Raw genomic sequence first — 13,538 nt, 5'->3', positions numbered from 1 at the left:
GGTTCCACGTCTGGGAATCGAACCTGGGCTGCCAAAGTGGAATGCACCGAACTTTAACCAGTAGGCCATCAGGGCTGCCTCAGGAAATATTTTTTAATTGAAACAATAACTATTGTTACACAACTATTATTTTATAAAATTTTACTAGCTATTTGTTCATTGTTTCATTCCATTTAAATTTCAGAAAAATGTTGCAAGGGAGTGATTATTTCTATTTTTTTATTTTTTATTTCTTTTAATTGCAGTAACATAGGATTATAACATTATATAGCTTTCAGATGTACATTGTAATATACTTCGAATTCTGTATAGATTACATCATGTTCACCACCCAAAAACTAATTATAGTCCATCCCCTCACATGTGAGCCTAATCCCCCTTTTTGCCCTCCCCCAACTTCCCCTAAGGTAACCACCAATCCAATATCCGTTGCTATGTGTTTTGTTTGTCGTTGTTTTTATCTTCTACTTATAAATAAAAAACACAGAGGCTTAGACATGTGAAGTATGTTACCTAGGATCACACAGCTAATAAGTGGGAAAATAGGATTTGGATCCACTGATTCAGGTGTGCTGGGTGCCAAAGTCCACGTTCATCACTGTAACCCTTGAAAATGGCACTAATATTATTTTGGATTCAACATAGTTGAAGGAAATGATCTTCCAAAATGTCTGCTGCTCATCTAACCATAATGCCTTCTCCCTTTGAGCAGCTGTCAGAATACAGGCAAAATTATACCATGAAATGTGTATTGACTCCTGCAAGTGGAGTCAGGATGAAGAGATGGAGGGGCAGGGAAGCAAGTCTCCTCTTTGGCTGAGTCTGCCCAACAGTCAGATGGTTTTTACAGACTGGCTTTCAGAACTGGAAAAGTGAAGAGTCCTGGAGAAAATACAGTATGCTTTCATCCCTTTGGAAAAGCATAGAAATCTCACTATTGTTCAGTCTTATTGGATGCACACTTGTCTGTAAACAGAGAATATTAGAGTCTATTAATGCAATTGGGGTGCTTATGAATTAAGGAGAAATGCCTTGATTTCTTCACTTAGACAAAGAATCCTTTTTTTAACATGACTAACCATCTGCTTCATGAACCTTATTTCAAGTTGTTACAAAGAAATGTTTCTTTTTTATTATCACACACTACCAGTGTGTCTTTTCCTGGTTACATACTATAATGGAGTGCAACTATGCCCTAGAAATTTCCTGTTTAAGAAAAAGAAGCTTAAAATAGAAGAATTAAATAATTGACACTCTGATAAAGCTAGCGCTCTCTCTCCGCTCCAGGACAAAAGACTGATCTTGGGAAAAACCTATTACTAGTCTCTTTCTGTCACAGGAGTCTGGTTGTGTCTACATCATAATTCAAGAGGTAAGTGATCTAAATTCTTTATAGCAGAAAAAATCTCAAAGGAACCTCTTTTCTGTTCCACTTTCTTAAACAGGAAACATATTTTGCTTTTTAGCCTAAATGACCACATCATTTGCATCTTGGGAAGCAAATGAAGTTTCTTCCCAAAGCTATGATTTCTTAAAGGAGCTCTCCATAATTAATGAGTAAAGCCAGATGTCTTTTCTACAAGCCATCTTTTTTCAAGATGAAATTTGGCTTGAGGGGTGGCAGGTGGATGGTGGAGATGGTCAATGTGCTCGTGATTCGGGAACAGAAGAGAAGCAAACCTTTAACTTATACTGTATACTCTTGCTTTCGTTCACTTATTTTGGAGGTAGGAAGTTACCCACTGTTTAAAGAGATCAAGTATGAACCAGACACAATAGTCGTATATGTACTATGGAGCGCAGAAGCCAGTGAAAAGGGAAAGGCTGGTGATGATGTTCCATACAAATCTTACCACAATACACACTCCAATCCTCTTTCCTAGTTTCTGTGAGCACTTTTCTTGCCTGACATGGTGTGGAATGGAAGGTGGATTCAGGACCTGAGCCAGCTATGTGAATCACTCCCCTGAGTCTCCGTTTCATTTGTAAATTGGATGAACTGAGATAAGACAGACCTCCTCTGTCTCAAGCTCTAATATTCCATACACTAAAAAGCAATAGTTTTCATAGAATTCTTCCTCATGGCAAAGTCATGTCTTCAGCAGAAGTTTTTGAGCTGCCAATGTAAACATCAGAATTTCTTAGTATGGAATATAATCGTTATCAATATGATGATATCTGGATCACCATTGTTCTGGTCCCTGATCTCGTATCTTGTTCCATGTGTAGCAACGGCCAAAGTTCATACTTTGGGAAGAACTGAGATATTGACAACCACCTATGGTGAAGGTTGGCCATTGTGTCTGAAACAAAATAAGATTGACCATTGTACTTGGAACACAAGGGTTTAATAAGAGTTCATTTTGCAAAAAGGCAGATAACATTGTTTGGAAGAGACTGTAAGAGAGTTTGGCTAGAATAAACAGTCTCCGATATTAGAACTGGCCTGGGCAGATACATTCTCCAGACTTTGAATACTACAGTTGTGACGTATCATCGTTTGACAAGATAGTTAAGTCGCAGCTTCATATTTCCCAAATATCATTCATATGCCACCTGCAGGAATTTTGTGAATTCACATTTTTGTTTAAATAGATTCATCATTTTAATGTCATTGATTTATTTAAAAGAACTTTTTCACTATTTTAAAAACCATAGGTAGAAGTAAACCAAACAATAAACAAAACACTTCTGTCAAATTTTAAAAGTTAAAAGTAAGCAAAAATTAATGTTAAAAATGAGCACTAAAATCTCTTTAACACAGTCTTTAAGACATATGCGGGCATGCTCTGCCCACCTACCTCTCCAGCCTCCGCAACACTCTCTCTGGATTCCTTCGCCCCAGCCACAGTGAACAGCTTTTAGTTTTCCCCTATCCTGCCTCTTCCTCGTCAGGGCTTTTACAGGCTATTTTCCTGACAAGCAATGCTCTTCCAGAGCCCCTTCCCACATTTCTGTTTGATCCTCAGGTTTCAGACTTCGGTTCAAGGTCACTTCCTCAGGAAAACTTTCCCTGTCTCTGTGACTAAGACAAATTTTCCTACATCTGAAATCACTGTGCACCATTTCTTTATATACCTTACTCTGTGGCAATTCACATTTCTTTTGCATTTCTTTGTTTAACGCACGTCTTCCTCAAAAGACTGAAAGTCCCACAAAGCCATGCCAGGTTTTGCTCACCCTGGCATCTAGCCTGATACTTGATAAATAGTGAAAACTGGAATCCTTATGGCAGGTCAAGCAAAAATGAGGGGTGGGACATGAGGGAAAGTCTTGTATTTTTCCAGAAAGAGAGAAGCAGTTTTCCCCCTGCAAGAAAGCAACTATTTCTCAGGTAAGGGGACACAAATGGAAGTGATTCTGGGATGGAGAGGTTGAATTTCAGGGTTCTCCACATCCCCAAACCTCTATAATCTAGCCATTCCAATTGTTGGGATTCCATTCTTTCTCAATTCTTATTTTTACATATAAATACCCTGGTAACTCTGTGATTTAACACATTAAAATAGATATGGATCCACTAAGTAAATGTTTATTCATGAACAATCTGAGGTCATCTTGTATACCATTAATGATACTTATACCACACTTTAGGAAACCTTGTTAGAGTTAGTACGGTGTTAACATTCTCAGAGGCCAGCTTCTATCATATCCTTTTTCTGAACAGAGTAACTTAAGGGCTCATCCATGCCTACAAAATCAAAAAACTTGACTAAACTTTAGGGTCTCAACCCATCTTTTCAATCTTATTGCCCAATAGTATTCATCACTTACCCTATGTTCCCGACAAGCTGAAAATTCCATAAATATTCCCTCCTCTGGCCTCAGGCTTATGCTCCTTCTTCTGTTGGGAATGTGGTTACCCCTGACCTTCTCATAATGTCTAAATCCTACTTATACTTCAAACCTATCTTAAATATTTCTTCTTACTTAAAGCTCTCCCTAATTCTCCTAAAATAGATTTAATCTTTGCCTCCATTGAAAGGCATAGCCCCAAAATTTCTTCTAGTTTCCATTATAAAATGTATCACTTCTTACTTTGCATTGTACTACTTTATTCCCATATCGTAACACCACCAATAAACAACCAAATAATTAAACTGCATGCTTCTCGTGAGGCAGGGTTTCTGTCTTATTCACTAATTTCTCACAGTGCCTGGCATAATAAATACACTCAATGAAATATATAATTGTATAAATGAATCTGATATGTTCAATGTTAAAGAAATGCATACATTTTCTGGGTCTGACATTATTTATTTACTTATTTTAAATATATTTTATTCACATATTTTATTTATTTATTTTTGTTGGTGAGGAAGATTGGCCCTGAGCTAACATCTGTGCCAATCTACCTCTATTTTGTGTATGTGGGATGCCATCACAGCATGGCTTGTTGAGCAGTGTGTAGGTCCATGCCCAGGATTCAAACCTGTAAACCCTGGGGCTGCCAAAGTGGAGTGTACAAACTTAACCACTAGGCTACCTGCCCAGCCCTGGGTCTGACTTTAACATCTCATCCCATCGCCTATGTGTGGGATACTTTGGTGTGGGCAATCTTTTTCTTCCTGCTTATAACTCAGTTTTTCACAAAGAGTTCCAAGTAGAGAGAATGGGCCTCACCTGTAGCAAATTTCAGTTTGGCTGGGGTAACAATGCCAACTTATGGCTTAAGAGCAGGGTCTAATTGTGAAAATACATCAGGCCAAGGGAAGATGAGGAGGCAGGGAATGCATCATAGGACCTTGGAGATCAAGGACATCAACGTTCTTTGATAAGCCATATTTTTATTAAGTTTAGGAAGGATCTCTTAAAGTGGGATGCCCCTGTTTTTAGATAAGTTTATTTTTTTTGCTAACGTAGTCTGAAAAGTAGAATTAAATAGTTCATAATAGTGATAGACAGCTGTTATTTGTACAAATCACAGTTATTTATGTTTCAATTCCATTCAGCTACTCTAATGAGTGCATCTGCAGCCAACTTGGCCATCTTGCCTGAGCTTTCTCTCATCCACAAACCATTTGTGGACTACTCCCAAATTAATCATTCTCCACATTCACCACAGCACCCTCCATACCACTCTTCAGCTGAAAAGCTTTCAACTGCTGTTGCTCTTTGCCTAGCAATTTAAAAACTGTCTTTAGCTGGGCACTCGGTGTCTTCTACGGTATGGACCTAACTAGCTTTTTAGTTTTTCATACTCAAGTTCAGAAAAGTAAACTGACAGTCTCTAAACTGGGATGTTTCTAAGATATTTTGTTTTAGTTAGAACTATTAAAAATATTGTGTGAGTTATCAACATTTAAAAATCAGAAGAGAACACACGAAAACCTAGCTTTCTGTCCTTTAAAAATTCAGACTCTGTGGCAACTCTGAATCTTCATTCTTGTGTGACAATACTCACAAGTAGCAGCAAGTAGCAGCTGTCCCCTTTAGATAGTCAGACTCTCTCCAGTTCTTTGCAGGCCCCATCGTTCCCTATGACTCTTGCAAGTATCAGCCTTATTCATTTTCATTCCCTGTCAAACCTCTGCAGATACCTGTATTTGAGGCCCCTACGTTAGCCATACTGGATAATTCGCTGTAGTCTAATTGTCTTGCCTCTACTTGATTCTTTGTATTGTCCCTTCTATATAGGTGACCCTGCCCCATTCTGTCTCCCATCACAGCCAGCGTCCTCATAAATACTTTTCTAACGCGTCCTACCAGATATGCCCTATCCATTTTTTTCATCTTCATAATATCTTATAATTTATTTATGAAATTCTTTTTGTCTATTTTAAAATATGATTAATTGTGTTTTTGATCCTTCTTGAGTTGGACAACATTTGACAGATGACTAAGAGCATAGACTTTGGTATCAAACCAACTTGGATTCAATTCTCCACTCAGCCACCCACTGGCTCTGTACTACCAAGTAAGTCCTTTTATGTTTTAAAATGTCAGTTTCTTTATCCGCAATGTGAAGCTAAGACTCTTACTCGTTTCATAAGGTTTTGTGAGGATTAGAGGAGATAATATATGAAGAGGGATTAGTATAGCTCCTGGTACCTAATAAGCGCTCTCTAAATGTTAACTGTGCTAACTCTTATTATTAACATGACAGCATTCCTGGCAGTTGTTTTCTCTGTACTTTTTTAAAGCAAAGAAACTTTGCAGCTGAATAATCAAAAGGACAATGGTCCAGTCTTATTTGCAGTCTATGAAAGACACAGCAACAAAAATCTTATTTCATCTCTTTTACTAGATAGTAAAACATTAATATCTGACATTTACATAGCACCTGCAGAACATAAAACAGCTGGGGTTGGCGTTTCATAAAGGAACCCTCAAAGGGTTCTACCTTCGGGACAGATCTCATTAAAATTAAAGCAACATGACATTATCACCCTCCTTAAAGGAATGGCAGCATTATACATTTTAACAGAGAAACTGACCGTAATAGAGCTCAAGAAATTATCTACTCCTTGTATAAAATTCTGTCGCTCTATTATTCCTTCCTGGAATACCACGTGTAGGTCAGATCAACTTCCCTAAGAAAGAAATAATCAGAAATTAAATGATAAAAACATAAAAAGACTATTGTACGGGGTCAAAACAAATAATGAGGTCCTTACCATTTGGGAGAATGATTGCAGATGAAGGAGGAGGAGACGGAGGAGGAGATGCACTTATTACCCCCAAGTACTGTGCTTAGTACCTGATCTCACATGATCCTAACTACACCAAGAAGTAGGCACTAGTACACTCTCCAATTGGTAGACACAAAAACTGAAACTTAGAAAGGCTACGTAAATGGTTTATTGTTATACAGCCAGTGAGTGCTAGAGGTAGGATGCCAACTCAGTTCTCTTTGTTCCAAGAGCTCTATTCTTTTTCATTATGTTCTAATACTGAAGGGGCTCTGTGGAAGTGTCTAAACAAATGAAATTAATTCATTCAATAACCATTTATGATCTCCAGGAGTTTTGCTAAATTCCACATAACTAGAATTAAAGAAGACTTTGGGACACTGAGAGAAGTAAAATTAAAGTATGCAAATGGAATTTCTACTAAATACTCCAGTTAACAATCATTACCTACAATATGGGATATTTCTTCTAAACTTTGCTAAAGTCAAAGAATAGCAACCCATCCATAAAGAGTTTTACAGAGTATGAGCATACTCTTGAATACTCTTCATATTTTAATCTTGAAATCCTGTATCACATATTCGGAAGTCTTATTTGGCTGAATCTTGGGTCTGATCTCTGAAGTATTTCTCTTTTTAATATGTTCTTAACAGAATGGACAATCATCACGTCAGTTGGGAACGAACTGTAATTTAAATTTGAGACACATCCAAGTATGATTCCATTGCCATGTAGATTTTAGGGGCAGAAAATAAAACCAATTCTCTCTTTCTGGGAGAAAGGAAGACTAACATGAGCATTTACTGCATGACAGTTTCTTACACATATTATATTGTCTAATTATAAAAACAAACCAGTGAAGTCAGAATTATTATCCCCAGAAGTAGAAACCGATGCAGCACAAAAGGAAAAGATTTGCCCCAAAATGAATGACTCATAAATAACTGAGCCAGTTATTCAAATACTGGCCTCTCAAGCCCCAAAACTCACAATAATCTCTCACGGCAGGAAAAAACAAATAGTTTTCTATCCAAGTTCTGAAGGGATGTTTTTACACAATAAAAAAACTTCATTTTTTCTTTCTTTTATTTTTAATTTCTAAGGAGATAAGAGATCAAAGAGAGATATTTTTAAAGCTGTATTCTTTCTATGATCAAGAGTAGTGACAGCATTCACTGCAGGTAAAAAACTCCTGTTTGGTTTGCGAAAATCTGTCAATGGGCCATTAGGTTATGGAAATCTGATATGGATTTGAAGGTGCAGAAGCTAAACTTCTCTATCTAATGAAGCAAACAGATGTGTTACTTACACGGACATGTTCTAATATTAATTGATTTTTTTGTTTCCTCTGCAATGAAAGCAGAGAGAGACAAAAGGAGAGAAAACTTGGGATCACTGATCTGATACTTAGGGAGAGAGAAGAGTCTAAAGTTTGAGATGAGTAGCTCTGGGACAATGATGGTCAGCAGTGACTCTTTATGAAGGAATGAGACTCAGGGATTTTGGAAGAAATGATATATGTTACCGAGGTTAAAGTTTTTCTTTTCTGTTTTATTAACTTCTTATGCTATCTTCAAAGTCACAAGAAAATCTAATACACACAGGAAATGTGTATCAGATATGCCTCGGAAGCCCTGTCCTCACATGGAGCAGGTCAGTAAGCATTAACACCCAATGCTTACTCAGTGTTTACATTGTGCAGAGCACTGACCTCATCTATTTATGTATGTTATGTCATCACAACAAATACAGGCAGTAAGTGCTAAGTGCTTTTATTATGTCCATTTTTTTCTGTGGAAGCTGACGGCCAAAGTGATTACATGCCTTGGCCATGATTACATAGCTAGTAAATTTGGAGCTGGAATTTGAATCGCTTTCAATGACGGTGGTAATGCAGCCATCCCCACATTTGCCTTTGTCAGAGGCCCATGGCATTGGTAAATAGCATTTCAAAGAAAAAGTTATTTGGGAGGAGTTTCCACAGGGCATGTCAATGCCTGAGATTGAGGGATTAGTGAAGAAACTGGCTATAGGGCGGATCTGACACAAAAACTCTTCCCCAAATAGTCTATCGGAGTAGTGGAGTGTTAGTCTATTGGAGTGAATCAAGCAACCTATGCACAATTACAGACGGAGGGTTAAAGGAAAGCATTCTAGCATTTCTCTCATTTATTTTTCAAGGTTTCTTGGCTGACCTTGCGCACAGAATCTTAGATCATTGCTACCTGGTTGGGGCACATGGCAATACTTTCTGCTTACAGATATCATCTCTACATATTCCAGCAGAAACCAAATGAATCACAGATATGAGAAGTAGAATCTTATTACTAGAGAGAACTCTGGAAAAATTAGAATGCCTCCCAAGTTTGGCTTTAACATTTTCCAACTTCTTATTCAACTAATCTCTTTCAATTCTTTCTGCTTCACTCTTTTTATCCCATTCTTATCCTGTCTGTGTAGATAGTACCCTGAATCCCACCCCTAGTCCAGGAGGTCTGCAATCCAATTATTGTAAAATGTTACAAAAACACAAGGCATACTTACCTTGCTATTAATATTGTCTTGTGATTAAAACATATATTTTTTAGAATGGCTGCAAAGTCATACCTATAATAGTGCTCTTTCCACTTATTACTTCGGCAGTTTTAAAACATGGCTGCAAATCTTTGACACTGGTCCTATCCAGATATGAAGTCTCTGTCCTCTCTTCTTGCATCTGGATGGGCTTGTGACTACATACACCAATGGAATATGGCAGAAATGTCATTACATGACTCCCGAAGCTAGGACTTAAAAGGTCATGCAACTTCCTCCTTGCTCATAGGAACACTTTCTCTGGGAGCCCTGAACTGTCACATAAGAGAGCTGACTACTCTGAAACCACCATGATGTTGAAACCATGCATATGCATTCCGGTCAATAGTCCCAGCCAAGTTCATTCTTTCTGCCATATCTGCCAAGGCATGAATGCAGAAGCTGCCAAATCATTCCAAGCTCTAACCATTCAATTCACCCTCAGCCATTTGAGTCCTTACAGCCAAGGCTCCGGACATTATGGAGCAGAAACAAGCCATCCAGGTGTGCCCTAACAAACTGTTGTTTTATGCTACTTGGTTTCAGGGTGGTTTGTGTGTAACATCAGATAACCAAAACAGCAGCATTTTAATATGCTTTCAAGAATGGGAGAGAAAGAGATGGAATGACAGCTACTATTAACCTGGAACCTGCGTGTAGGAATATGGTTCTCCACAGGGCATCTTCTGCCAGTTCTATCTCAAAAGGAAAAAGATTGAAAATTCCTGCCCTAGATTATTTGAGTCTACTGAAGGAGAGCCGTACCATTCCTCACTCCTACCAATACACCTCTTAAAATCATCTCATCTCATCTCTTGCTGGGTTAGATATTCAATTTCAACTGCAAGAGACTCAAATCAAACAAGTTTAAATTTAACAGGAGGGTTTTTTGGCACGTATGCCCAGGAAGAATACTAGAGTAGCACAGAGAATCAAAGAGCTACAAGGAACAGGGCATGATTTCAAGAGACTTGGCTCATCAGGACTGTCTCTCACTCACTCCATTTATGTTTAATTTCTAATTTCTTTTTTTGGCTTTGTTCAAATATTATTGAAAATAGTAACCAGCACCCAACTTCATAAACTCCACCCTCACAATATCAGCAGAAGGAAAGTTTTTCCCAGAAGTCACTTAATAATCCTACAAAAGAACCCTGAGTTGACTTGCTTGGGTTACAAGCCTGTCCCTTGGACCAATTATTGTGTCAATATGGGGTGTTATGATTGGTCCAGCCTGAGGAGCATGACATCCTTGTGCTGAGGCACAGAGGAAATGATTGACTGCACCCCTGGGTCACATGCAACCTGGGAAAGATTCTCCAAAAGAGCACTTGGACTGGAAGAAAGAAGATAAAAAATTGCAATGGGAAGACAAAAAGCTAATAGTAACCCCAGCCTACTATGATTTTTCTTCCGTAAGTAAATAAAAGATTTATTGGTTCAGGCAGTATACCGTGTCAAGATTCTATAAAATGTAACATTTGGCAAAACTATACCATTGTCCCATATATGCCTTAAACTCTGTACTATATTTCAGTAATAATACTACTATATATTTCAGTAATAATACTTAAAAAACCCAGTAAGGTCAAAGTATTTATTTGGAAAAAGAAGTTTCTATGGAATTATTGGAAGAAATTACAGACCAAATTAATTTAAATTGCTTATTTTTAATTTTCCCTCTTAAATTGTACCCCGAATAAATTGAATTCTTATGCAACTTTACTAAAATAGAAAAAATAAACCTCCAAATAAAATTAATAAGCATTCTCACATGCATTATTCATAAAGGAATTGCTTAATAAGTGTGAGTATATTTTTGTGTAGACATATTTGCCCACATACATTGGAAGTGGAGTGTACAAAGTCCTTTCCTAGCTTGTAAATGTCAATTTTATATCATAGAAGGTGCCTGTATAGTAGGAAAGAAATCACGATATAACTGAAAAAGTTCTGGGTCCAGAATTGGAGAAGATCTGGATTCATTACTTACTACTGTGACCTTGGCCCAGGCACTTTATCTCTCTGAGCTAGTTTCATCTTTTGTTCAATGAGGTTCATAATGAAGTCACGACACATTTAAGTAAATGATTTAATTGATTAAGTCAACTTAGTTGATTGCTTATGTCAAAATTTTGCTTTAAACAAGACAAGTTAGAAACCAGATTTTCTCAGATCCTCCCATGGGCCAAATCCAAGCCCATCATCTGTTTTTGTAAATAAAGTTTTATTGGAATAAAGCCACCCTCATGCATTTGCATGTTGACCAAGGATACTTCAGTGCTCCAAGAGCAAAGTTGAGTATGGGGACGAAACTATGTGACCCACAGAGCCCAAAATATTTAGTACCTGGCCTCTTCACAGAAAAAGTTGGCAATTTTTGCTTTAGTTCAACCCCTTCTAGGGAGGGAATTCTCATGAATTTCATGTCATTCCAACCTTCTTTCAGAAACTCTAGCTAGTTAGAGCAGAATTTTGATCACTTATTTTCTCAAAACAAACTCTTGGCAAATAAGTTCAGTGGCCCATACAACTGCATTGAAGCTGCTGCTTCACCAAGGACTGGGTAGGAGTTCCGTGTTTTTACCTCTGTCCCACCCAACCCCACTGTATCAACTGGATGATATTCATAAGCTCTTTCTTCATCTTTGTTTCTTCTTCAAATTCTGTTCTAGAATAAATGGAAGAGGACCGCTATAGTCGGAATGTTTGCCCGCCAACCATCTCGAAATTCATATGTTGAATGAACTAATCCCCAATGTGATGGTATTAGGAGGTGAGGTCTTTAGATGGCAAGAAGATCCAGGGATGCAGCCCTCAAAAATGGGACTAGTACTCTTATAAAAGAAACCCCAGAGAGATCCCTTGCCCCTTCTACCACGTGAGGACACAGAGAAAAGACAGAGGAAACAGGCTCTCACCAGACACTGAATCTGCCAGCGCCCTGATCTTGAACTTCTCAGCCTCTAGAACTGTAAGAAATAAATTTCTGTTGTTTATAAGCCACCCAGTTTATGGTATTTTATTACAGCAGTCCAAATGGACTATGACTGGTACGTAAGTTTGAGTCACAGGATCATTCATTCAGGAAAAAAGCTGTTATGATGGTGATCTGAGAAAATGGAGCACTGAATTTAGAAAGTTATGGAATAATTCTTAGAGGATGCAAGGAATCTGTTTCTGAAATAGTTGGATCGTCTGAAAGAAATGGAGGTGTGGGCTAGTAGGACAGCTGCTCAAGGGAGTGTCCTTTCACTTACTCTGCAGCTGGAAGCAAAGAGGTTTACTGAATATTCAAATCAATAATCATTAAAGGTGTCATTACTAATTTCTTTCTGTAAAATAATGCATGAGGTATGCAGAGAGCTGAAGCCCACGGAGGGCACTATGAAGGTCACGTAAAATGCCCATAAAGTGACCCTGGCCAATAGACCAAGTGACCGATGGACAGGGAAATGTCATACAGAGAGGTAAATGAAGCAGTCTGACCCATGGAGATCTTGACTGGCAGGACCATTGCAAAGGAGTTTTTATAGATGGCTCTACTGTTTTGGGCTTAAGTAAGTGTGGCAGGCTCCTGTGTCATCCAAGCCTTCTATGGCTTGAAAGTGACATTGGTAGAGAAAATGTTGACTCATTTATGATGCCAAAGCTAACTTGGGAGGAATAGGACCATGGGAGCCTCAGTTCAGAGCATGAGTCCTAGGGGCAGGGACAGGCTAAACGAAGTACTTCCTCAGAGTGGCCTGGAATAAAATAAACAGTGTGAGTTGGAGGGAGATAAGGCACAGGTGAAAGAGAAATTCCAAAGATTAAGTCCAAGGAGTGGAGTGAGGCTTTAAACAAGAAACACGTCATTGAGAAGGTTAGAAACCTATTAGGAATCAGCGTAAACTGGAATAAATGGAAAGGGACAAACCGTTAGGATAGAAAAAATGGGGAAAAGGGCATGTGTCCAGGGCCCCATTCTTAAACCAGATGTGGTCTTTAAGGAATGGGAACAGGTCAACTGAGTTAAAGGCATAGGACTTAATGCATACCTAGAGCATTTCAGACCATTGGATTCACCTATTTTTTCAATTCCTGATAATGTGAGTTTCACTTTGTTTTAATGAAGTTATTTTTGCATGTTGCGGCCAGTAGAGTTGCAGAAGAGAGATTGTTCCAGGTATCCAAGAGGGGGCTCAAGATTGCGGACATGTCTATAAGGTAAATAAGAGCCCCTTTATGGCATGAGCCTCTCAGACTAAGATTTGCACCTGACTCCCTATTCTGGTTAACCTATTCTTACAGCAGGATTCTTCTCACATAGGTCTGCTTAATCTATTATGT

The 13,538-nt window shown here is 38.3% G+C and overlaps 1 long non-coding RNA gene across 1 annotated transcript; it reads left to right on the top strand.

Annotated features, from left to right (window-relative positions):
• The first annotated feature begins 1,307 nt into the window (after positions 1 to 1,307).
• Positions 1,308 to 12,201, top strand: LOC139039856 (uncharacterized). The gene is made up of 3 exons (XR_011493062.1): positions 1,308 to 1,372; positions 5,818 to 5,917; positions 11,882 to 12,201. It is a non-coding gene; the product is annotated as an uncharacterized lncRNA (long non-coding RNA).
• The last annotated feature ends 1,337 nt before the right edge of the window (positions 12,202 to 13,538 follow it).

This window comes from Equus asinus, chromosome 12, assembly GCF_041296235.1.
Source record: "Equus asinus isolate D_3611 breed Donkey chromosome 12, EquAss-T2T_v2, whole genome shotgun sequence".
Taxonomy (NCBI): Eukaryota; Metazoa; Chordata; class Mammalia; order Perissodactyla; family Equidae; genus Equus; species Equus asinus.
The sequence above is the reverse complement of the archived record's forward strand: the minus strand, read 5'-3'. Positions and strand labels throughout refer to the sequence as shown.